This window comes from Pygocentrus nattereri, chromosome 6 (assembly GCF_015220715.1).
Source record: "Pygocentrus nattereri isolate fPygNat1 chromosome 6, fPygNat1.pri, whole genome shotgun sequence".
NCBI lineage: Eukaryota > Metazoa > Chordata > Actinopteri > Characiformes > Serrasalmidae > Pygocentrus > Pygocentrus nattereri.
The window spans coordinates 35,851,972-35,876,846 of NC_051216.1; the positions used below are offsets into that span (position 1 = coordinate 35,851,972).

The 24,875-nt window shown below is 38.7% G+C and overlaps 1 protein-coding gene across 2 annotated transcripts in view; it reads right to left on the bottom strand.

The window, feature by feature from the left end:
* il1rapl1a (interleukin 1 receptor accessory protein-like 1a) overlaps positions 1–20,369 on the bottom strand; it is a 133,501-nt gene extending 113,132 nt beyond the window's left edge. For both annotated transcript variants that reach the window (XM_017706574.2, XM_017706572.2), the window contains exon 1: positions 19,981–20,369. The gene's annotated coding sequence lies outside the window, so the exon portion shown is untranslated. The remainder of the gene's footprint in view (positions 1–19,980) is intronic.
* Positions 20,370–24,875: the final 4,506 nt, after the last annotated feature.

A 24,875-nucleotide genomic window follows, 5' to 3' on the forward strand; every position in this document is an offset into this window, starting at 1 on the left:
TGAAGCTAAAGAACTATGCTGGAAACTAGATGTGCAAGGATTCCATGCCAGTAGACTCCTCAATCACAAAGGAAAATATACAACACTGTACGGCAATTATACATTTAGAATAAAATTCAAAGAGCTGATTGTTTAGTAACTCATAATGAACACAGGAGCTTTACAGGGTTTACGTGCTGCTCTCTTTCTCTTGTTCTCTCTCTCTGTATATGTTCTCTCTAGCTGGCAGTCTCTTTAGGGGCCTTATCATCACTCACCCACACAACACCTAAGGGTAGTGGAGAAAGAGAAGACTGAAGAAAGAATGAAGAAACACACATTACTGTTAGAATTGGTTCATCTATAGCAAAGCCAAAATAACAGACACCCAAATCTTCTGATATCAACTGAAATAAGCAAACGATTTCGGCTTTCATCTTGATCAGCTTGATAGAAGTATCAAAAAGTTCTGAATGGCCCATATTCTACATTTTTTGTGGTTTGTGAAGCATATTTTTTCCACTAATGTCCAGGTGAAGCTGTTGTGTATACCAAGAACAGTCACAGTTCATTTTACATGACCATCTTCGTTGCCTTTTTCTTTTAGGCCCTGTTTGCACCTACCATGCATCCTGGATGATCTAGTATGAATAGAGTGCAGTGTGTCTTGGAGACAGGTTGTGATCCAATCGCCCAAACTACCTTCAGAGATGGTCAAAGATGTATATGACTGCAACCTTCGTAATATAAATGTGAGATACATTTAAGACAAATGAATGCCAGGTGTAGATGGCTATACTTCTCACTGCCCACTTGTGATTAGATCACTCAAGGTGGACGTTAAAGTGTCAAATGTAAACAGGGCCTCATGAATATACAAGCTGTTTTTGTCACTGCAATTTTAAGATGGATACATACAAAATACCTCTCTTCTGACTGGCAAACCCTTCAGTCAGCAAACACTCCAGATTGACATGTATGGAACAAGCTGTGAAGTTTGGGCTGAAATAAATGCAGGAAAAATAAACTTCACTCTGAATGTTTGAATCCTTCATTCAGCACAGCTGGATTGTGTGCCTATGCAAGCATATCCAAAGTAGTCAAGCACCGCCAGTTGCCATATATACTTAAATCTAAAGATTCACAAATGGAGAAATATTGATGAAATACTGCAATTCATCTTTGTTTAGCAGTATTTCCTCTTTGTGAAGCTAAAGAACTATGCTGGAAACTCAGCTTAATTACACTGTATAGCTGTCCCAGATCTAGATGTGCAAGGATTCCATGCCAGTAGACTCCTCAACCACAAAGGAAAAATACAACACTGTACGGCAACTATGCATGTTGCAATGATACACTTTCTTTGCTTAAAGCCAGAAACAGCCCAATATTTAACTGTTTTCTTCTTCCACTCTGCTACAGTATCTACAGTGACAACACTACTTATCGTGTCAGTGTGAATGGGTGAGTTAGACTGTTGTATGCTGAATGGGTGGTCATGGTTAAAGACCCCCTGCACTCAGAAATGTGATTTGTAAATGGTTGACTCCTTTCTAATGGCTTATTTTATCATAATGCGATCCACCATCACATCTTTTAGCCTACGATCCAATGATTTCCGATACCTCAAAATTAGCTGTGATGTGCTTTGACTCAGTTTGATACTGGGGTCTACAGTTGATATGATATTGTGGCATCAGAGCACCCTTAGTTATTTCAGTTTAGTTATTCTGTCCAGCAGCAGTTAGCCTTTTCTCGTGGGGACTCTTATTTTGTTGCACAGGGCTGTGTGCCGAGGTAGACAGAGTGAGCCTAGCACAGGGGTAAAATAATCCTCCTTTACAGTAAAAGAAAGCTTTGCTGAGCATTCTAACACACAGGTCTAACACAGTTTTAACAATAAATGGTGTTAAGTGCCTGAGTTCATATAGAACTGCTATTTCACTTACCTTTAACCCTGAAGATAATATAGCTATAGAAAATATAGCTATAGCTATAAGCTATAACTGAGCTAAAGCTTAAAGAAGAGCAAGTGTGAATATAGGATATTAGCACATATTTACAGCCAAGGTGGTAAAATGTTAATTCAATAAAATGGACATAAAGTGTTGTACCTGCAGAAGTGGTTTGATTTTTTGTTGAAAGGCAAAATGGCTCTAGTTAACATTTGGGTTGCTGACACCTGGCCTAGCAGTCAACAGAGCAGCTTAGCCAGCCTGCCCCGAGAGCCGATCGCTAGCCTGAGCCTGATTGGAGGTTTACCTTTGTTTTTCTGTGCCATTTCAGAGTTGCCCCATGCCACAATATAATGAAATTTCACAAAATCAAGCCACTAGCTTCAAGGTGAGCTGACAAGTTTATGGTATTACCTGAGTATCGTAATTCACACATATGTTATTATCTATACAAATGTCTTGTCTGTCTGTCTGTTATCTTGTCTAAAATCGAAATGTTTCCACACCCGTGACTTGTTACCAATGGGAGAGAGTAAAGCCTTCTTTTTTTTCAGCTGCTACTGCTCCGATCTCTAGTAGATTGCTGCTACATCATTAGGAGCTTTAATGTGAACACAAGCAAGCAAGACTTTGTTGGGACTGCTACAAGATTAAAGTGCATACTGCCACATACAGCATAGCCCACAGAGAGTAATCATGCATATAATATTGGAACAGGTGGGAAATAAGAATCACATTGACGATGCTGGACCATTTGTTATTTGGTTGATGCATGGATACAGATCAATGGATTGTTAGATTAATGCTTCATATCATTACATAGATTGGTTTTGGTGTCATATGCTACCACAGCACAGAGCTCACCTTTTTCTTTCCCATTTCTTTCTCAGTGCATCTGAAAAAGTGATTTGTGGGTGGCTACATAACAACTTAGTTTAGTTCTCTACTGCCCTCATTAGTACTAGAAGCTAACAGTAGCTTAGCGAGAAGTCCTGGCAATTTCTAAAAACATTTAGCTTAATGTTTCCTAGTTTTAAAAAAATGTGATTATCAATTATATTAGCCCTGGCCCCCAACCACCTTGAGCTCTGACCTACTTTTTATTCTATTTTTAGTTCATGTGCTTTTGTAACATTAACTTTATTAATTAACATTACATTTATTGAAGTCTTTACTAAAACTCACATAAAAAATAACATACTGAGTACTTCACTATTTAATGGATATTACTGCAAACATTCCTGAGCATTCATGAGCTTATTCTGGTGTAGATTTGTGGCGACTTGTGTGCATGAGAAACTTCAGACTGCGATGTCCAAATCCATCTCTGCATGCTTTACGTCTTGAAAAAGACATTTACATTGTTATACTGGAGTAGCTCTGGAATTCAGCAATAGATGTTTTGGAAAACCAGGTTGTATTATAATTTCACAGTTACATAATTCAACTGACCATCATAGCACTTAAGATGTACAGAACAAAAACTGCAAAATTTACTCAGATAGTAAATCACACATGCCAGAGAATTTACTCTACCAAAGCATAGCAGCATTTAAAGGCCCAAAAATAACACAATGTAAAAGCAATATAAAAGCAGCGTAACCTATGTTTTCATATATGGACCTGATAACTCAAAGTACTTTTGCCCCACTATCTTCATTTGCACCGGGGACTAGCATTAGCTTACTGAGAAGGCTAAACACTTTCATACCGTACCAATTCTGGCTCTCTGAACCTCCACTGATGCAAATTTAGTGAATGTGCTGTTTCTGATTTCCTCAGTCTGTTCAAACATAGCGACAGTATGCAGGGCTGTGGAGATAATGGGTCGGGTTGGAAAGGAGGAGGGGCATGGGAGAATTTACAATTTGCATAATCATGTATATTTGTAGCTCTTCACATTGTTAATAAGGATTTAGAATGGCCCTATTCCATTTCTAGTACTTTGTTATAAAATACATTAAAAAAATGTAACAGTTAATAATTCAAAACAGATTAATTTGTTGCGGTTATTAATATGAATGTAAAATATGAATTTAAGTGTCTGTAAAGTGTAAAAAAAAACAAAAAAAAAACACCTGGGTGCTAAAAATTGTGGCCAGAACTGCAGCCTACAAATGGCTGTAGTGCTGGTGGAAATAAGAACCGAACTGCTACATCTTCCTCTAAGCAAAACAAAGGAATTTCTGCCAAAATCCCAAGCCAAGAACGACACAATACATAACCTCTTCACATAGACACACACACACACACACACACACACACACACACACACACACACACACACACACACACACACACACAAACACACACACACACACATTAACACACACACAGGCATGTTGGCAGGTACAGCTGTGGATGATTGATGTGGTGATTTCATGTTTTAATCCAATTTAAACTCTCCACAGCCCCGAGCCTGACAGTGAACACATTTACCATGCAGTAAATAGAACAGTGCCTCTAGAGGAACACCACTGCATTATGAACTCTCTCTCACACACGCTTACACACCCAGCACAATAAAACACACACACATACACACATGCATAGTCAAGGACAATCAGGCTCTTAAAGCACAGACCATGAAGCAGCAGACAGTGTCCACATTGAGAGCAATCTATATGACAGTCCACAGGGGATGACTGAGAGAGTGAGAGAGAGACAGAGGGAGAGAGAGAGAGAGACTTTTGCTGGCCTACATTATTTAGTGTGCCAACTGCAGCTTCCTCAAGCCAGCCAAAGGCATACTCCAATCTGCCACATATCAACACTGCTACAGGCTAACAGTGTGTGCATGTGTGTGTGCATGTGTGTGAGCACTATCATGTGGTAGTGTGGACACTGCAAGGTTAACTGAACCACAGAAAGTGATAGAATTAATATTTACCAATAATATTTTTCCAATGTTTCTCAGCAACAGTGCTTAGGGATTCCTGTACTGCACTATTTTGCGTTTCTGCTCCATATCCATCACACATGCTTCACTTCATTAGCTAACAAGCAAATCTATCATGAGAAAACACAAGAGCTTGCATGGACAGGCTTATCCAGGGTTTGGAACTGAGGACTGAGTATTGTTGTTATAACTGTTTTTCAAAAGCTTTTCTTATTGAAAGTGTTAATTACTACTTTAAAGTGCCATATTCTACCTGCTCAAATTACTTCTATTACTGTTAAACTTCATTACCTGCCGGTAAAGCACTTTGAACTAATACTGATTGAGGTGACATTACTCAAATATTGAGAGCGCTATCTGGATATTTAGTAGGTTTACTTGTAGGAACGCATAGAAAATGTGTTTTGCTCGTATATGTGAGTAAGTACGTTATAATATACTTATTTACTTTGAAACAAGTCTCTAAATTTGAGCATGTTGCCAGCACTCTTAAATAAGATGGTTCTACATGGGTTTTTAGTAAAGGGAATGGCTCTACTCATAATCATGATTATATATAAAACCATTTCACGCGTAAATGGTTCTTTTCATGGTAAAATGGGATGTTGTATGTGGCTGTATATAGAACGTTTTTGAAAATTGTTCTGTATAGTACAGAAAAGGTTCTTCTATTGTTATGATGTCAGGACTGTAGCAAGAGAACTGTATTTGGTGCTATATAGAACCATTTTCAGAAAGGTTCTATATAGAACAATATATAAATAGATACATCCACCAATCTGAGGAACCATCTCATCATGAAACAAACCATTTAAGCATGACATGGTTCTATATAGCACAGTTTTAAATAGAACCATTAGAACAGAACCAAATAGAACAGAGTGAAGGACACGACGTTGAGGATGTGACTGAGAAGGCGGAGATAATGTGGCTGTATCACTAACTAGGCTATCTGTGCTAGCTGATGTTAGCCAAGTAAACTGAAACATTGAAAAGATATTTCACTAACAAATAACATTTTGGCACATTGTCCACTGAGGTGTCTGTGCATGAATTCTTACAGATAATAAAATATCAAAACGAGTTCTAGAAATCTACTATAATTAATGTTATCATTATTGTTGCTGTTTTCATTAGTTTTTTCTCTGAAGTACCTTTATAATAAACCTTTATTATTTATTACCTTCCATGATATGGACCCTTCAATTGCTCATAAAATCTTGCCAATTTTAAAGCTGCACCATTACTTAGCATCTGCCAGGGCAGCAGACCCAATAGTAAATTAGCTGGCGTCACTCTCCTGCACAATGAAACTGTGTGTAACAAATGTGGCTTTTGTTGCACATTGTTGCAAAGCTCATAAGTAAAGAAACAAAGCATGAATGCATAAGGCTAGCCATTTATTCAATTTTAGCTTGTATGATGAGCCACAATGAGCACGGCAAATTTTAGACACATAACCTTCATTACTAAATTTACTGTAATATTTTTAAAGTACATTTAGAAGATGTTGGCACGGTCATATAAAAAAAGTCACATTTTAACAGGAGCTGAGCCGTGTGTGTGTGTGTGTGAGTGTGAGTGTGTCCATTGGTGTGTCTACTGAAGCCGCTTTCACACTCTTCACACTTCACTGATCTGGTTAACAAGGGACCCCTGGGTCTATCACTCAATGCGCCACTGTACTGATGGTGATTAATTATTTAGTGATGCGCACGCCTCTAACCACCCAAACATACACAAACACACACAGGTGCTCAGGTGCCAAAACAGAAGGAATACAACAGCAAAAAATCCCAAGCAATGTGATGGGATGAAGATGAAAGAAAGTATCAACACTCATGAATGAAATCTTACAAGGCAGAAAACGACACACGGCAAGCGGGGGAAAAAGCCAGATGTTAACAGGCCCTTAGCCTAAGGCTTCCTTTGGAGTTGAGCTTCTTTGCTGGCTCCACTTCAATTTGGATTCTGAGTTATGGCACCTCACCTTCCACTGAGCACCTCTACATGATCGCCTGCAGTCAACACAGCATTCACCAAACATGTTGTTTTCTAAAGAAGCTTTAGTTCTAAATCGCAGGACGATACTGTCCTAGCAATAAGACAATAATTTATTGTAATTGTAGTAAATTACATATCAATAGGTCTTCTGAACATATCATGGACATTGTCTATAGTGAGTAACTGTATGTATCATATAAAGGTTTAGACTAATCATGAAGAGCCTGTAAACAATAACCAGTGTGCAAAATCCAAGCTGCAAAATCTGCAAGGTAACTGACAAGTAGCTGACTGTATGACATCCTATCACACCATTATCTTTTATTATTATTGCCATTATTTTTTTTTCCAGAGATCAGTCTCAGACCAGTTTCAGTCAAATACAAGTGTTTTCATTTTTCAGCATCAGGAAAAAGGCAGAAAATATGTATTACAGAAAATAACACAGGTGTTGCACACTAGTTAGACGTCCCATTTTCTCAGTATATTTCAAAAATATTTACTTCAGGTCTGAAAACTGAAAATCCATACTTGTACTTAATGGCTTTTTTAATTAATAAAGGAAGGGTCTCTGACTTTTGCACAGTGTATTAAAGTGTAAAATGACAATAATACTCATGTTTTACTATTTTGCAGGTCCCAAATTTTAAAGTTAAAGAAAAGCAAAATAGCCTGATATGTATTGTTTGCCATTATAAAAATGTATTTATTGCAATGTTATATTATTGTTATATTATATCCAAATCTGGCTCTGAAAGATTGATCACTACAAATTTGTATATATGTGTGTGTGTGTGTGTGTGTGTGAAGCCCATATCCTCAATTCACCTCAGACATTCTGGCTTAATTCAGTCAATAAAGCCATTTATGACACGGCCAAACACCCACTGACACACATGCACACAGGCATATGTTCAGATGTTCATGCTTTTAAGTGCACCTCCTAGTCTCACAAAACATCTGTTGCTGCAGTCCCAAAGGTTCATTTTACTCAATGGCTCATGTGTGCTGACGTTCGCACAGGTGTCTGCCTACATACTTGAGCGTAAATTGCACGTATGCGCCAGAATGCAGCAACCAAACCAGGATGTATGGAAAATGAAGAGGAAGTTCTTGAATTTGCCTCTTTCTCCCTCTAAAAATGCTTAGTTCACTGAGTAATACATAATATTTGATATAAGATGAGTTACATAAAAGGTTGTAAGGCATCACTTCTCCTGCCAGCCAATGTTTACATGCATCTTCACACAAGTAGAAATCTATAGAATTATACTGTTAAGTTGAAATTTTAAAGAAGCTTACCAAATCAGAACTATTCACAGTAGTGGTGAAAGCTCAGGACTAGGACTTTCTCTAACCTATTTGTAACTAGCAAAGATACCTTCTCTAAATAGACAAAGCACGTTTTTTGTAAGTCGCTCTGGATTAGAGCGTCTGGTAAATGCTGTTAATGTAAATGTAACTGTGAATGTGATAGGAAGTAGTAATGAAAGGGGCATTTAATGCCTCTAAAAGCTACATCACAGAAAATTATTACATGAAATGGTTATGATTGTCTGTTTAACGCCTGAGACATGGTTTTACAATAGTTTTAAGAGAAGGTATTGGCCTACAACTTCTTTTGATTGCGAAATAAAACTTTTGTTTGTTTGTTTTGTTTACCATTACCAACATTAGACATGTCTAGGCTCACTAGTTATTCTGATAAGTAATAAAAATGAAATAGTTATATCTGCGATATACACATTGTGCCTTTGGTTCCTATAACCACCATAGTAAAGAAATCAGAGACGGAAACTTTCTTTACAATCCACCATTTCAACATCAAACCGCTCTGAATGACTTTGTTTCTATCTCAACAACTGAATTATGCAGAAATGTTAAAGAAACTGGTGTAAGTCCCCCCTTTGAAGGGTTACTGGTTAGAGAAACCTATGATTTCTTTAAAGTGGTGGTGATTGCAATGTGGTTGTGATGTCTACATAACAAAAATAGCCATTTTATAAACTTTTCAATACTAACAATTAATCCCCATGTTTCTTCTGAGCTTTAATAGTAATGTTGATTATGACAAAGTAAAAAAATACATTTTTATACAGACTATTCTGCCTTACAACACCCTGCATGTACCTCTCCACCATGAAAATACCTTTTACAATCAAAACTATCATAAAACAATGTCTCAGCCATAAGGCAGTGTAATTATAACAATTTTATGTAAACACTTCTGCGAGAAGGATTTTTGAGGTATTAAACTCTTCATACATTGGCTCCTATCACCACAACTGTACAAAATTCTGACTCAGGATGTTTCTCTAGAACAGACCATCTCACATCAAACCAGACTAAATGACTGTTTACATATTAAACATTAAGTTATGCAGAAGTTTTGAAATACTGGTGGCATTCCCCTTTAAGAAAGTGACAGAGCGTGCATGAGAGATTACTCCAAAAGAGCTGAACCAAAAATGGTGAAATCAGGTGCAAGCAGGTCCAGCACTCTGACAGAGGACACACACATACACACACATATCATCTAGGCCTAAATAAAAGCCTGTATGGCACCGTGATTAAAAGCTAATGGCTAATCCAGCAAAGAATCAGACAATGACAATGAGGTTACTTACCACACAGACACTCCAGACTGAGAAAGCAACCTGTCTCTAACAGTGCAGCTATTTTAACACACTCCTCAACCGCAGCACAACTGCCACACTTTCAGCAGCCAATTAGACATTTCCCTGTGTGACCTGCTGTATCTGGAGCTAGCCAATGAGACGTCTAGTTACTGCAGTGATTGAAATGTCAGGGTAAACAAAGCCATGTGTGCAGTATGTGCACACACACACACACACTTTTTTCACACCTCTGGATACAAATATACTTGCAGTTAAGTCAACATATGAAATTGCATTGTCGCCCCCGGAGGAGTGATGGTGTAACAAAAATTAGGTCATACTGTTTTTCATCTCCACCAAAGTCCTCAAAGGTAACAATGAGTCTGACATTTGTCTCGCTACAAATAACCTTTTTAGGGTTGTTACACCTCTCACAGTCCTTTTGGTACCTAGTATTAAAACATACATGTCTGGAAATTAATTTCATCTTATCTGAATATGTCTAAATCAATTGCTTGGACATTCACTGCTTAAGCTCATACAGTCAATTGTCATTTTTAAGAACATTTTAGCTCCAAAATTATGTCAACACTTGTATTATGTAATAATGCTCTGAGATAATCTGATCTACATGACCTGCAACAGAATTCGTTACGATGTCCTAAGCATTACCTGGACACATCAGGATGTTTGCATTAGAAGCTGGGCTGATTTCCCAGTTTGATTCCAATTTGATAGACTTGCCTTGATTTGCTTGAGAAGGATGCAACACTATGTTTCCAAAGGTTTGTAGGCACCCCTTATAATTAATGCTATTTCAAAGTTCATCCATTGCTGACACAGGGATTCAATTGCAAGCACATAAGCATAAAAAACTCAAATATTATACAAGACTGTAGCTCACCCACCGTTGAGGCTTAGGCCACCATGCCCAGTGAAAAGGGTCAGCTAGAAGGTTGTAAATTTCCCCAGCACTGGGCTTTGGTGGTAATGCAACTGCATTATCTGAAGTGAATGAGCACCACGAGTGACAAGATTTAGAGTTGCATTTGTGATGTGGAATTAATCACTTATCATCAGTACCTAACCTCACTAAAACAATGAAATCAAATCCTCAACATCTGTTGGAAAGCCATTCTAGAATAGTGCAGACTGTTATTGCAGCAAAGACAATTGCAAACTTACTCTTAACTAAACATGTAAATGCAATTTGTATGCTAAAGATTCAATTATATACAGCATACTTTGGGTCCACATTTAAACACAGGGTTATACTAGGAGTGTTCTGAGTGTATATGCATTGCCTGTCAACATTTTGGAAAACTTTTCAAAATCTTTTTAATAAAGCTGAGCAGACTTCCCTTGCTGGTTTGCAATAGTTTTTTATGTTAACCATGACAAACTTTAAGTATCACCCCTATAATTACTCATGACAATATTTGTGACAGTACAATTTCAGTTGTGACAGATCAATTCAGCTTTGAGCCACTATATGCTTTTAAAATAATTCAGAAAAGCAAACAGCCAAATCATTATTTCACACTTCAAGAGCAAGTAGTTAAAAAACCCATAAGGACATGGGGAAAATTAAACAAAAAAAAAAAAAGGGGGGGGGGGGGCGGATCAGGCATACATGAGCTCATAGTATGGTCAGTAAATAAAATCAAAGAATTTCCAAACAAAATACCCTAGATGAACAATGAAAGGTCTGTCATGTTGGCTAGACAAACTAGATTTCCCACTTTTTTCTCCCAGCTCTTTTTGGGACTGTATGTAGTAAGTCATCTGTTCAAGGAGGTGTAGTTGTTTAAGGCAGACACTAAAACAGTGGTTCTCAGTCCTGTTCATGATGCACCACCATCCTGTGTTATAGTGTTTTTCTTGCTCTAACACATGTAGTGTATCTGAGAAAAGGCAAATGTTGTGAACAGAGGAAAATGTACAGAATAGTGGCACTCCAGGATTTTTCTGATTAAATAACAGTGAGAATAATTAGAATTTTAAAAGAAAATAGTGTCTGCAAACTAACAGGCATTATATACCAACAATACTGTACAAAATTCTTAGGTATCAGTATTTAGTATATATATATACCCAGAATAAATTCATAAAGGTTTAAATAAAATGATCTTTTTTTAACATCACAATTTCAAAGAGAGCAAATTTCAAATTACAAGTCCTTCAATTTTAACTAAATTAAATCCTACATTTTTCATTGTTCTCATTATTCAAGTTTTAAGTGGAGAAATGTAACTTAATAATGCAGACCTTGTGAACTGGCTAACAGGGCACATTACATTCAGCATTATAAATGCATGTGCTTCTTGGTCAGCAAATGGCATGGAGCTACATTTAAAGGAAATAACCACAATTAACTTGCAATCATAATTTTTCCACAAATTTGTTTAACCCTGAAACTAGGTACTGTATATTAACTGTAAACACTAAGTCTTCTCAAAGTGGAAATGGTTAAGCTGACATACTGACAGACATACAATCAAAATATCAATGGTTGGCTTATTTGTGTTTATTCTATTTTTTTAATAAATGCTTACTGCCAAGATAAATGATTTTACATATAACTGTCTTTGTTATGTTTTTCTACATCATTTCCCTACATTATCAGGCAACACTCTTCAGAACTAATGGGCCTTGTTTACTTTGTTGAATATAATGCAAAAACTCATGTATACATGTTTTTGTTTTTAAAATAGTTCATTAAAAACTTACAACAGAGGAAAGCATATTTATTTGGTGATGCCATGATACAACATGGTATTTTGAAAGAATCATTTGGACTGCATTTAAATCTGATGGAAATGAGCATATGCCTGATCATGATTTTAATGCAGAAAAGGAAGTTGAATAGTCTCCCTGAAGACACCCAGGCTAAATTAGTTACACATACACACACTTCCCTCTTTCTCTTTTTCTTTCTCTCTCTTTCACACACAGGCACACAGGCACAAAAAGCTTCAATACTATTCAGGAGAAATCAGTCAAGGCTCTGACAGTTTGTCAGCTCTCAGTGAAAGAGAAAGTGACAGTGAGAGGGAGGCCCAAGCCAAAATACTTGCAAACAGATTACTTGTCAGACTTCATCAACAACCAAGAACAGTAAGGTGTGAGCCAATGTGTGTGCATTCATAACTAGGGGTTTGAGTATATTTGTGTGTATATAGAAGACATATTGTGCAGAACAAATAGAAACAACAGACTGTATCATACAGTACAGAATGTAGAATGAGTTTTCAGTGACAGACCAGTAAAGAGCCCCGAAGCCTCCAAAACTTGCCACCTTATGTGCACTAGTACACTAGAAGTACACACAAAAAGTAACACACACACACACACATGCTCAAGGTTGGCCCACTTCTACTTCTAGAAGTGGGCTCCCTCCTAAGGCAGCTGATTCCTGACATGAGACTTATAGAATTCCCATTTCTCGCAACAGACATCCAATCAATGGGTTTCTTCTCCGATTGTCAGTCAATATCTTTTCTTCTGAGGCGTGAATCAATGGGCTTCTGGGCAGGGGCCATTCCCAATCTCAGTTCGCTGACCACAGGAACCACTCATTACCCAGTCGAGAACTGGCAAGAGAAATGAACCCCTCTGCACTCACATCAACATTCAGCACTGACTGACAGTGAGAAATGAATGTATTGTTTCTATCATTTAATTGTCTACCTTTTTTAATGCTCTCTCTCTCTTTCTCTCTCACAATGCTAACTTCAATGGTGTGGGAGTACAAGCTTTATAATGAGGGCTTTCCCACCACATATTCTTTTCATTACACATACACACTTAAATACACACATAGGCACATTATTGACATTGTATACAGTAAAGTGGTCCCTCAGAAAGCCCTTGGCCTCAGGAGTGTGTTTCATTATCCCTGAAAGGCAATCCAGCTCATGTCATACATGGAGCACAGAAGCGCGCAAATACACAAAGATAGTTGGGTATTGAAAGATTTCTTTCTATACAATACAAACAGCATCACAACACAGGGCACGCAACACTGTACATACAACAGTTGGACAACTAATACAGTAATACTATGGCACAATGTAATCATATATTCTTTTTTGATATCAATACTGATGCTAAAACATTAATACTGGCTGATACCGGTACTGATACAGTATTTTTTTTAAAATTCTAATCTTTAAAATGCTGAACTTTTCAAACAAACACCGCACTACAGAAAAAATACAGTCATCTGCCAGACATAGAACTGCAACAAACACTTGATAAAATTCAATAAATTGGATAACTGATAAGCATTGATAAGTATTCAAGAAGGGAAAAGACATCAGAATAACAAGTTCTCTACTTTTACAAGAATTTAATACAAAATACTAGCTTCTCACCTGCCAGCTCTACAAACACTAGACTCACTTGGCAGACTCACTTTAGTTCAGACTAAAATTTGCTGGCATAAGCATTAATCTTTTCCATCACTCTGGATTTGACATAATCATTGTTAGTTGCGTTGTGAGTGCTGCAAAATATACTTCAAAATCCGATTTGAGTGACCAAAGCGTCCAGACTGAGACATAAATGTAACTCTAAATGTAGTTTTTTGCTGTCCAAACCATCAAATGTCGATCTGAATACAATCTGGATATGCAAAAATCGGATATGAGCTGGCAGTCTGAACAAGGCCCTCGTGATTTGGTAGAGCCTGTGAGACTCTCCTAATTTCAGGTGACAGGATTGGTTTTAACTCCATATTCAATCAAAATATATTTCCTACTTATTCAGATTACTAGCAAGCTAGCAGGGTCTCAGTTGCTTGTATTACAGAGAATAAACCATCTTTTCCCAACTGCACTGGCAGTCAAAGCCAACATGGTAGAGTTTAGTGAAAAACAAAGTTATCATCTAGAGTGCAAATGTTTAAAAAAAATTTTTAAGTATTTAAAACAATATGAATTAGAAAAGGAAGAATAAATAAAAGGGAAAGGAATGTACTGTAATAATTAGCTACCTACTCATTGTTTTTCTGTTAAGACATACACCTGTAAAGTACACCTTTTCAATTGTACACCTGTTCAATTGCTTGTTAACACAAACAGCTAATCAGCCAATCACATGGCCGCAACTCAATGCATTTAGGCATGTAGAGGTGGTCAAGACAACTTGCTGAAGTGCAAACCGAGCATCAGAATGGGGAAGAAAGGTGATTTAAATGACTTTGAATATGGTTGTTGTTGCCAGACAGGCTGGTCTGAGTATTTTAGAAACTGCTGATCTACTGGGATTTTCGAGCACAACCGTCTCTAGGATTTACAGAGAATGGTCCAAAAATGAGAAAATATCCAGTCAGTGGCAGTTGTGTGGACAAAAATGCCTTGTTGATGTGAGAGGTCAGAGGAGAATGGGCAAACTGTTTCAAGATGATAGAAAGGTAACAGTTACTCAAATGAATAAACAAAATCTCTGAGGAATGTTTCCAACACCTCGTTGAAAGTATGCCACAAAGAATTAATGCAGTTCTGAAGGCAAAAGGGGGTCCAACCTCTTACTAGCAAGTTATTAGTTACCTAATAAAGTGGCCAGTGAGTGTATATAGCTACTGTTATTACACCACCTCATTTTCTTGACACTACTACAAACTATTTTTTCAGGTAGATTTATTATAAAATTGGATCACATTTGTTCTTTTTTCCCCCACCAACATCCATTAAAGCTTTTTCTGCTGTTATCGACCCAACATCGACCGCTGGATCTGTGCCATATCTAGTGATCAAGAAAAAGTGGAGGCAAATTTACAAATGTTGGAAAGACTGTTCCATAAATTGTGTTTGGTTGAGAGCTACAGCTGAATGTACTGCAGCAATCACTACATAACCTACACACACAATTTAACAAGATTAAAATAAGAAAGACTGTTCTGCTGTTTTGCACCAGGAGCTGGTCATACAGTTTGTTTGGAACAGAGTTGAGCCAACATTGTCTGAAGAGAGGTGAGGGGGTTAATGGACACACAGTGATGGTACTATTGGGCTCTACCAAGTAAAAGCTTCATAGAATACCTTTGTTCTATAGAATTTAGCAAACACAGCACAACCCACCCCCCACCCCACCAACTAACCAGAGAGGTAAAGAAACAAAGCTAATGTGATCTGAGGATGCTCTCTGAATGTAGTCACAGATTTTTCTGCCTCATTATTACAAAAACCCTAGTCTGCCAGCTAGGTACAGGCAGTAGGGAAACATTTAATTGTCCCAATTTAGCTTAAACAAGCTAACTGGCTGCACAGCTTTTTAGGCACATTCATCTTGGGAGCACTGGAGTAATTGCAATTTCATAGATTAGTCAAAAATTCTCACAGTTCCCATTTTAGAATTGCATCTGAGCTAGGTCTCTCTTACTTAGTTTACCCCTTAACTAGGTCATTGTCATTCCCTTCACCTAGGTCTCCCTTATCCCATGATGTCCCCCAGTCTGGGAGGGTGAGACCTAGAACAATGCTTTATCCTCTTTACTACAGATTGGCTGTGGCATTGCTGGGATTTGAAATCTTTATCTCCTGGTGATTGGGCAGTTAGGCAGCTATGCCTCTGAGGAGCTACAGGAACATGCTACATACTGGGTCCAAGAAAGAATAAAAATTTACACAGAGCAGTCGACAAAGGGCAGGTTGTGTATCATACTCATAAAACAGCATCAGTGCTTATATAAGGAAAGTTCCATTTCAATAAATGTATTAAAATAAAAAATGTAAAATTATGTTTTAGATTATTTTGCACATTCTTATGTGTTCTCATTTTTTTTCTATAGCCTTATGGCTTGTGAGTAGTACCCTATCATTAGGCCTAAAATACCACAGTCCGAACAATACCATAATCATCTGTGACCAGGTGCTTTGAAGCAGATACCAAAAGGGAATTTACCCTGACCAAATCTGGAAGGAGAGGGAAGGTGAGTAAACTTGAGTGCCTGTGTCATGCTGCTGTATTTGCTCAGACTCTCACCAGCTCCACTTCCACTCTGGCTCTGCCCACTCATAATTGCACACACCAGCTGCTTTGTTCTAGACTCATTAAACCTAGTATACAACCTCAATTGGTTGGCTTTGCTCCTTGCTCCATTTTTGTGCAGTCCTGAGCTGTTTTTTGTATCCTCTTGTGTTTTGACCACTTCTTCATATGTTCTTAGATTTTGAGTGAGGATTTGCCTAGTTTGTTCCTGCCTTCCTGTGTTCTGACTCCTGCCTATTGTGATGACTGTGAGTGTTGGACTGCCTCTAATAAAGCTTCCCAGCACATGCTTGCCAATGTCTCCTGGTCAATACAGCTTTGCAACTTGTATTGTTTAGTGTTAAAAAGTGAGATATGAAAATGTCTTGCCTAAACTTGGAAGGAGTGAGGCAACACTCCCTTTTGATTAACTCAAAAAAGCTTGGCTTCAATTGGCATATAATTTTAAGTTGCCCTCACGTTTTTATACACTTCAAGTTGCTGGATGAACACGCCGGATGGTAATGTAAGTTTGTAAAAGGAACTCATTCCACATAACTTTGAGCTTTTGTGGTGAACAGTGAATAGATGTGCAAATTGTCACCCTTAAATCTCCAGCAACATCTTGCTCATGAAGGCTATGGTTTCCAAACTGCATACACCATGCATTTTTACTGCAATTTTATGCAATTATTTCACTTGTGCAGAGCGGGAGGTCGCCAAGATGGTTGAGAATCATTGTCTTACATTCTGACTGACACAAAAATTTATATAGTAAGTCTTGTGGCCAGGGAAGACAGTGTTTTGGGTTCAGAAGCATTTCAGAAGTGTTATTCTTTGCTAAAGTGAATTTTTCAGCAACTTTAAACAGGTATAGCTGTTTTTTGATGATAGATACAGATTGTGGCAAGGCAATGGCCTTTGACTTACCACAGACCTATAAGGGTGAAGACCACCCAGTGGGATTATTATTATTCAGGCCACACAGGCTCAGGAATTCAGAATGCTGACAGGCACCTTTATATCATACTGGAAGATTTAAAAGAGTATTAAGCCTTTTCTAGGACTTTGCAGTGTCTGCTGCTACCCCAGTGACAGAGAATTTCTCACAAGCAAATGTTTGAGCTTGTGTAATCATTCTTTGCCATTTGATAATTTGGTTCTGATTGAATTCCTGATGAAAACTTGTTTTTGCCTTCTGATTGGATCCTTCTTTTCAGTCTGAAGGCCCATGTTTGCATGCTTATTATTATGGTGATATGTAAGGATTTTCATAATCCAAGAGAGAGTTGCTGTGGTAAAAACCCTCATATCCATAATCTTCATAACACCACAACTTCAGGCTGAAGTTCCTTCTGGGTTTACTGCATAGGACTAAGCAAGAAAGACCTTCATATCTAGTGAGTCAGCGGATGCTTCTACAAATTGCAATTTTATAAATGAGATGTGTAAGTGTTAAGAACCTTAACCTTTAGTGTACAGAACCGAAGCATGATGTCATTTTTTCCTAGTACCATACATCCAAGTCAAGGGCCTTAACATAAAACAGGAACATAGGGATGAATATTAGAACCCAGTATATTTCCAGGCTGAGTTTATCGTTAAAGCAAGCATGGTGGATTTAGTAACTGGAGAGCTTATACATCAGGGTCACAGCTGTTTGCTCAGCATTGCAGTTAGATGATTCAACACATCTTTTGGGTTGAATTAATTGGATGAGCAGAGACTTTACCTCTAAGTTAAATGAATTACAAAACTGAAATTCTTGTTCAGCATAAACTGAAAAACAAACAGAAAATTGGGAGCTAACAATGCGAGGTAACTAAGAAGCCTCCAATTAATTTGAATTATGTTGTTGTATTTCTTATGATGGATAATGTTTCTATTACATCCAACCCCACATTTGAATGCAGCATTTTTCTCGCCTATTTGCTGAGTCCCGAGTCCCATTGCCCTGGGCATTAGGCCACAAGCCAGCAAACATGGCTCTTCGGCACAGTTTAATAAGGCATCTACTGCCGCTGGTGATGGCTTATGCTAGTGAGAGCACTTTCTTTGAGTGCACTTTCTATCTAGAAAGCTGACAGTGGAAAAGTGGTCCATCTCCAAACTAACCGCGGGCAGAGACTGACGCTCCAGTCGCTTTTTCACACCTGTATTCCGTCAAGCCCAGCCTTCTGTGCTGGGATTGGCTAATAAGATCCGCCTCCTGCGTTGAGATAGGCTAATAGGGTCCCTTTTTCCGCACAATGATTGGCAGACTGCAGATGGAAATGATCTATTAGCCGATCCAAACGCAGTAGGGGCGGAATTTTCCGGAATTCCGGTGTGGAAGGAAATAATAAAAGCGCTGCGGGACTATAGAAAGAGGGATAAGGAGGAAGGGGGAGGAATAAGAAGAGGGGGTGGAGGGGGGTTCCTCTCCACTTCCACAACCTGAGTGAGTGACAGCTCCTGTAAGAGAAGTCAATTACGCTGTCAAAATCAATCTGATCAGATTTCCATCTACTTCCTCTGGCGTATCTGCGCATATTCGCTGTAAGAATTGCAGGCTGCTTCCGACAGGCGATCAGCGCACGAGAGTGAGGGGCAGAAAACTGCTGGTGGTCAGGAGGGGTAGCACTACTCCGTTAGAGCTCATTTAAAACGAATGGGATCCTCATCATCCATTACAAGCCTGATCCTCTCCCTCCTGATGCCTCTCTCTCTCTCTCTCTCTCTCTCTCTCTCTACGTTCAGCTCTTGCTTTACTGCCTGCTTGTAAACAATACTGCGAAAGCGTTCGATACTAAGCTGATAAAAGATGCTAACAGTAGGAGTAACGCTCGTGGCGATAATGACGAGACAGAGTAACGCTGGTGGCGTTAATGACGTTAATTATCCTATTAATAACAGAATTTGTACAGCAGTGTCAGTTGGTGGCGTTTAAAACTGAGAATGGTTACATTAGTGTGTCATCATCAGGCATCTCCGTATTGGTGTGCTTCATTGCGCGAACACACACACACTACACACTCCAGCTCTCCTTCTCACTGACTGCAGTGTGTGAGTATATGTGTGTGTGTGTGTGTGTGTGTGTGTGTGTGTGTGTGTGTGCGGCTCGTGCCATCACAGCGGGTTCAGCTCTCCTGTACGCGCGCAACCACACACCGCATCGCCGGAATCGCATCGAAAACACTCTTTCACAGCCACCTGAATCTCACCACAAAACCTAAGCCACATCTGGTCAACATCTGCCCCACAAGTTGTTGCCTGGCTTGGAGCTGTATTCCTATGTGAGACCCCCTCGACACACACTATCCCCCCCCCCCCCCCCCCTCCATCACACCTCGAGCGCTCCTGCGACACACTGGGGCTGCGAGGATATGCTGCATGCAAACAGCGCGCGAGCTCAACTCTCCATCTGAGCGCAACTCATCTCAGAATGCGCGCTACTGATGAAAGAACCCCCCAAAATCCTGCCCATGCCGCACTGGCCACGCTGTCGCCCCCGCATCTTCCCCCTTGGAGCGAAACGCGCTTCAAACTTTTGCAACATGCAGCGTGCGCTTACCGTTAGCTCGCGTTCGGATGGCTCAGTTGAGGATGATGATGATGATGATGGGAGATTTGGTGATGGAGCTGAGGAGCATCACGGAGCAAAAATGTAAAAAATTAAATCAGCTCCCGTGGCTCCCCAGGAGTTCAGTCCCGGAGCCGTTCAGTCACATCACAAATAACGCTCAAGTCGTCCACGCAGCCGAACGGGTAATTCCAGCGCGGCGTCGGCTTTCTGTGTGAGCTGGAAGGCTTGGCTTTTTCACGGCGGACCCATGATGGACCACGCGCGATTTTCCCGTGTGTTTAAACGCGCCGTGGTGGCGGTCTGAGAGTCCGCAGGTATCCGGCACTGCGAGCCTCTCTGAGAGGAGAGTAGGGTGAGGGGAGGAGGGGGGTCCTTCGAGAGATAACAAGTGTGTGTTCTGCTGCAGGAGTCCGCTCGGTCCTAAAGCCCGCAACATGACACAGCTTGTAGAAAAATCAGTGCTGACGCGCCGGGTGTGCAGGGAAATATCGCCAGTTTAGGAGAAATTTGCAGGGGTTGCACAGCACCATGAGTAGGAATGATGGACTGTCATGCAGGCATGAAGCCTCTTGCCAAGGTGTATAAAACCCTATCTGAGCTGGATTAGTTTCACATGTCTGCTGAGTAATAATTCCAGACCCTCTTTTTCCCCCAGTAATAGCAGTCCTATTTGAATCATATCACAGTAATGTAATAATAATGGAATAAGAAAAGCGAAAAGTTGAAAACAGCACCTCCTTTTTGCAACCTGAAGACAAGGCTAATAGCTGAAATGGAGCTTGTTTGGACCCAGTTCCGTAATACTCAAATTCACGACAGGACTACTGAAATCCACAACAGTTTTGGTGATGGCCAAAGTACAAGAAAGAAAATAAAATATCTTCAAAGTACCACTCATAAGCCAAAGCACTTTCTGTGTTGTTGGATAGAGCAGTTGAAGCATTGGAAGTGGTGCTAACTAGCTAACTATCTACTGTATGCTAGCATCTTCATGTTAAACAAGCAACACTCAGTCAGTTTTCCATCTCATTAAAATAAAGACAAGGGACTTTCTCTGGACCTCTTTTTATGTTTGACTCTATATCTTCATTTTAGGGACACAATTTTTCATGACACTACGACCAGTAACCAAAAGCAGTTGTGTCACAATTCAGCGTATATCGCTACCCATATGCTGTGGTTCTACAATGTAATTAAAAATTTCCATTGATAACAATGTCAATTGTCACCCCACACTGAAAGGAGATGTAACGTCTGCTCCTTCTTCTAGTGTCGCATTCTGAGCATTATTTCACACCATATTTCCCATAGGTGTGTAGTCTGTCACATAATACTGATATGAACACCTGCACATTGATGTTTCAATATTCATGTTGTTTCAAAATATGCTATTTGGAACATTAGTGGAAATTACGCAGATCCAATTTCCTGTACAAACTGGTCAGTCAAGTTAGACAAGTATCAAATCAAGACAAGCATCAAGACACTTGGAAACTAGGTGGTAGGCTGTCCATTTTCTGACTTGTGTTACAATTATGTCTTATTTCTATATTGTGTATGTCTTTCTTTCTAGATATCTGGAAATCTGTTGTTTTGGATAGTATCTTAGGTAGTTTAGGTTCTAACCTATTTGTACTAGCTAGGATACATTCTTGAGTGGACAGCAAAGCACTTCTGTACGTCACTCTGCTAAGTGTGCCAAAATGTGTGTAAATGTAAAAAAGGAGTGCATTTAGAGAAAGCTACCATTAACAACTGCAACCCTTCTCTTCTTCTTCATGATTAAAAAGGTAAAGGTTGAAACAAAATCATGTATCAAAATTTATGTAGATTTCACTTGAAGAATGGATTAGAGACCAGGCCAGTGCCTGGGGGGGCTGAGACTGAGGCTGAGAAGATGTAAAAATTAGACTCTGAATAGTTTTGTGTGTAATTAATTTTGCAATATAAAATTTAAAAGAATAAAACCCCCTGAGCACTAAAATCTGCAGAAATACACCTGTAAAGCAAGTAATATGTAGTTATGATCTTTTTTTTATATTCTTTTTTTCTTCAGCAATTAATTTTTTTTCTAGTATTTCTGTTTTTGTTGATTTTTTACAGATGGGATTAGATGGTGGTGGCTGGAGGGGGCCACCATAAGAACGTGATCCATCTTTCACCACTTGTAAGTAAACAAAGAGACATTCATGTGTAACATTTAAGCCATAAACTCAATTATTAACAATAATATTCTATCTAATATTATAATAGATAGCATTAATCAAGCAAACTCCTTCTTCCATTCATCCAGGGTACTTCATCAGTTGTCTTCACCAGCTGACTAGTCATCTGATGCCTTTTGGAGGAGTGCTGAAAAGTCTTCAAGATTAGACCGCAAATTTTTAAAAAGAGTTGTGAAGAAATGCACAAATGTATTTGGGATTACCAGGGGCAAGAACTTGACTAATTAATGCCCAGCTGTTTTTAACTTTACCCACATTTAGGCAGTAGTTGCTCAGCAGCGTCTGTGTGTCTGGCTTCACCATGTTCAATGACTTCAAATATCAGAAAAATGCATGAATATATTATGTCATTTGGTGAAATGAAAGATAAAACAAAACTAGAGTACTTTATATTGGATGCCATGTGATTGTAATTTCAATCATGTATAATTCAATAGTGTAGTTGGCCTAAGTGCTTAAAAAGGACAAAGAGAACATACTTGATTTATTTAAAATCCATGATTTCATGATTGACAGGTCTATTTTGCTATGTAGCCAGACGTCTCCTCAGAAGCAAATGTAGGTGCAGTGTTTAGCTGAAATGAAAGAACTAAAAACTCAATATGGGTCTGACTCATGACCATTGCAATAATGCCAAAATGAAATAGGACTTTTAATTAGTTCTTGTTGGTGAGTCACCAACTGATACAGCAGGGCATTTGGTTTTTTTTACCATTCTCACCGTGTAATTGCATTCTTGACTACCAGAACTGCACATCAAGTGTGGAAGATGACATCAAATGAAAGTTTCTGCAGTTAGAGAATATATGTTTTTTTCTGGCTTTCTTGTAGAGCAGAGAGTGAAACACTACATGTATATTTACCTTTTTTCCTTTTCAGATATTTCCAAACACATTCAGTGCACCTGAAGCAAAAACTGTTTCCTGAAAATAAATTTTAAAAAATAAAATAAATAAATAAATAAATAAATATGACATCATTTATAAGTACCAGCTGTCCTACACATTATATGAAAGTTTCATCGTGATGAAGCAAAAGAAATGGGATTTCTTTTTTATACTGACTTCCATTAAAAGTTAAGAATATTTGAAGAATATATTCCTGTAATGTTACCTTTTACCTGACAAAAATAATTGATATACTAATAAACTGTGAACAGTTTTGTATGTTTTTGATAAGTGAGGATAAATGAGACTCTGACATTTAATCTCTACTGTAAATTAAGATACTTTTGAAGTAGTGCCCAAAAATAATTTAGTAGCCTAATTCATGGTGTTTCTCTGTTTGGGATTTTGGGATTCTAAATACTAAATAATTAATACCTTCATGACGTGAAACAAACTGGTCCAGAGTGTATACAATGCCAATTGATTACTTTGAAGCACAAATATCAGCAGTTGTCTGGTAAATTCTGGTGTACAAGAATGCTAGTTTGTTGCTATCTGCTATGGCTTTCTTTTCACTCTAAAATTATCATTTGTTACAAAAGCATTTAGCAAGATCAATTTGAGGACATTAAACAATATGAACATAGGATGGAGTTCTACAATTACACAAAAGAAAGTCTGTGCAAAGTATAAGAAACTGAAAGGAACTTGTATTTTCTTTTCTTTTCTTTAAAGCAGTTGGAGGCATTGGATCTAAAACATTGTCACATTTTCTGAAGCCTTGCACTAAGAAAGTGTTGAATTTAGTAGATTATAATGTGCACATCATCACGGTCGGCTCCTCCCACCACTCCATGTGCTTTTTGTTTTGATCCAGCCCCCTTGTCCTGTAACGAGGAGCGAGGAGGCGGACGCATGTGCTGAGATAAGCGAGATATATTAAGGGCAAATCCAGGGTCATCGTCATAACAGTCCAGGTTCAAGTAGCCAATACGGAGAGATCGGGAGGCAGACATGACAGACACCAGAATGCAACAGAACAAACAGAACATCCAACACAGCAGATCAGAAACAACAACAACAAAGATCAGCACAAGACTAATGAAAACACAGGGCTTAAATACAAGAGGGCTAACAAGGGTTCACAAGACACAGGTGGAAACACAGGTGAGAATGGTCACCAAAACAAGGGGCCGGAATAGGAAACCAAAACACATGGAAGATCAAAACACAACACGAACACATGGACAGGACTGTGAGGGGCCAATCGTGGCTGATTAGATATTTTGCACCCTAGTTGTAGATATTTCAGAGCACACAACTTGTGTCTAACACAAATAAACAAACCCAAATGAACAAATATTACTCACTGCTGCCCTGTAAATGTGTTAGAGAACATAGAGTCAGAAGACCCATAATGTTTGTCAATAAATTTATGTTCTGCTTTCTTTTATTTACATACATTTGCCTCATTCCAAAAATGAAAACACAACCAATTACCATTCTCTTCCTTATGACATAAACATATTGTCACTGTCATGCAAAAAGCTTCAATCTCCATTTCAAGTTTAAGAGACCCTTATTAGTCCCACAAAGGGGAAATTTCACCTCAGAGCTCACACACACTAAGGGGCAGTGGGCAACCCTATCTGCAGCACCCAGGGAGCAATTGCTGGTTAGATGCCTTGCTGAAGCATACTTCAGTCATGTACTGTTGGCACTGGTGATTGAACAGGCGACCTTGTGTCTGTTTTTTTGCATAGTTTGAAAA